We start from the raw sequence: 1,952 nt of genomic DNA on the forward strand, positions 1-1,952 counted from the left end.
AGCGCAAGTGCGTCACGGCGCGCGAGTCGTTCGTTAAAATTTATAAACGACCGCCCGTGAAAGCACCGAGTTCTCGGAAGATAATCTATAAAGATTCTCCATCCTGCTGGAAGTTATCGGATCGGCGCGATTGTTCACTTGTAGAAATCCACGCTCCCGACGTTGCCAGAAACGATATTTACGAAAGGTGTGTCAAAAATAAACGAAAGAAGCTCTCCTATAAATTTAGAAAAAGCAAACGAGTGAAATGTTTGAGATGATAATTTGCTGAAATGCAAGCTCGAATAGCCCCAGGGTTTCGAATGATTCCCCGCGCTTTATACATCTCTCTGTTTACAAACGGTGTATAAATGAAAGATCGCTTCAGATGGGTCGTCGCTGTTTGACGCGCGATGCTGTTCCTTTTTTTTTGTCTGTCTGTGCGTTTAGCTTCGCTAAACAAGTTAAATGGTTAAAAAGCGTCGAAAAAGCGAATACACACGCGACAAGACAAATCTAACGAGTAAAGGAACGCTCCGCTCCAAGATAAAAATGGTTGTTTACAATCAATACAGCGTTTCGGTACCCCTGATCGTAGTCTGAAACTGTGTAACAAAAGAGAGGAAAGCGAATGGTGAAGGAACTTCGAAGCCTCCGTGGCGTGGCTAGAACTTGTGATAAAAGTATGTTTGCAGCAATTATGCATGCTCCCGTTAAAACAGCATTTCAATGTCTCGCATGGCTTAAAGCTCTAGGAGGCTTCAACATTTAGAATACATACGGACTACTTCGTTTGTTAAAGATAAGCGAAGACCGCGCGACCATCGCTCGGTCGTCCAGTCCTCGAAAGTTTTGTTGCGTTCCAAAGAAGAGACAAATGGGGTTTACCCTTGCGCTAAGGGGAGAAGAAGAGAAAAGCAGTTGTTAAATCTAAGAAGTGTGTGGAGTACATCGCGTGTTGGTTAAAATTGTTAAATGAAGTATACGCGAAATGTTCTCTCGCTCTTGCTTTTCCTCTTGCTTCCGTGGCGCTCGAAAAGAAGGGATGATAAATAAAGAAACCTATTCGAAATCTCTTGTGGAACAAAAAATAATACGGACGGACGTTAAAATTGAACCGAGACGAAATGGATCGTCTTGCGAGTTGTCTTCGCTTTGAAATTGTTAAAAATTGATAAAAGCAATACGACGAAGCTGCAGTCCGCAAAATGTTTGAAGCAAAAAGGAAATAACACGAAAATTATGGGAACGTCGTGTCTCAACTTTTTTTTCCCTCTTGTGCTCGTTTCATCGAACGATAAATACAAACATTTTGAAACGAGAGAGGAGGAAAAATTGAATATGCGAAAGGTTGATTCACGCACAGTTTCTCTACGTGTTTGCTTTTTTGCTTCTTTTCGTTTATTTTTTTTTTTTTTTGCATCGAGCATCATTATTCACCTTTCGATGAAACCAAAGAAATTGACGACCTCAGAGTAGGCGAGATTACCCGCTGAATTTAAGCATATTATTAAGCGGAGGAAAAGAAACTAACTAGGATTTCCTTAGTAGCGGCGAGCGAACAGGAATGAGCCCAGCACTGAATCCCGCGGTACCGCCGCTGGGAAATGTAGTGTTCAGGAGGATCCGTTTATCCCGAGACATCGAATTGCGTCCAAGTCCATCTTGAATGGGGCCATTTACCCATAGAGGGTGCCAGGCCCGTAGTGACCGGTACGCGTTTCGGGAGGATCTCTCCTTAGAGTCGGGTTGCTTGAGAGTGCAGCCCTAAGTGGGTGGTAAACTCCATCTAAGGCTAAATACGACCACGAGACCGATAGCGAACAAGTACCGTGAGGGAAAGTTGAAAAGAACTTTGAAGAGAGAGTTCAAGAGTACGTGAAACCGTTCAGGGGTAAACCTGAGAAACCCAAAAGATCGAATGGGGAGATTCATCGTCAACAACGCTGGCTCCCGTTGGTGCGCGATGCCCC

This window comes from Osmia lignaria, unplaced genomic scaffold, assembly GCF_051020975.1.
Source record: "Osmia lignaria lignaria isolate PbOS001 unplaced genomic scaffold, iyOsmLign1 scaffold0042, whole genome shotgun sequence".
Classification (NCBI taxonomy): domain Eukaryota; kingdom Metazoa; phylum Arthropoda; class Insecta; order Hymenoptera; family Megachilidae; genus Osmia; species Osmia lignaria.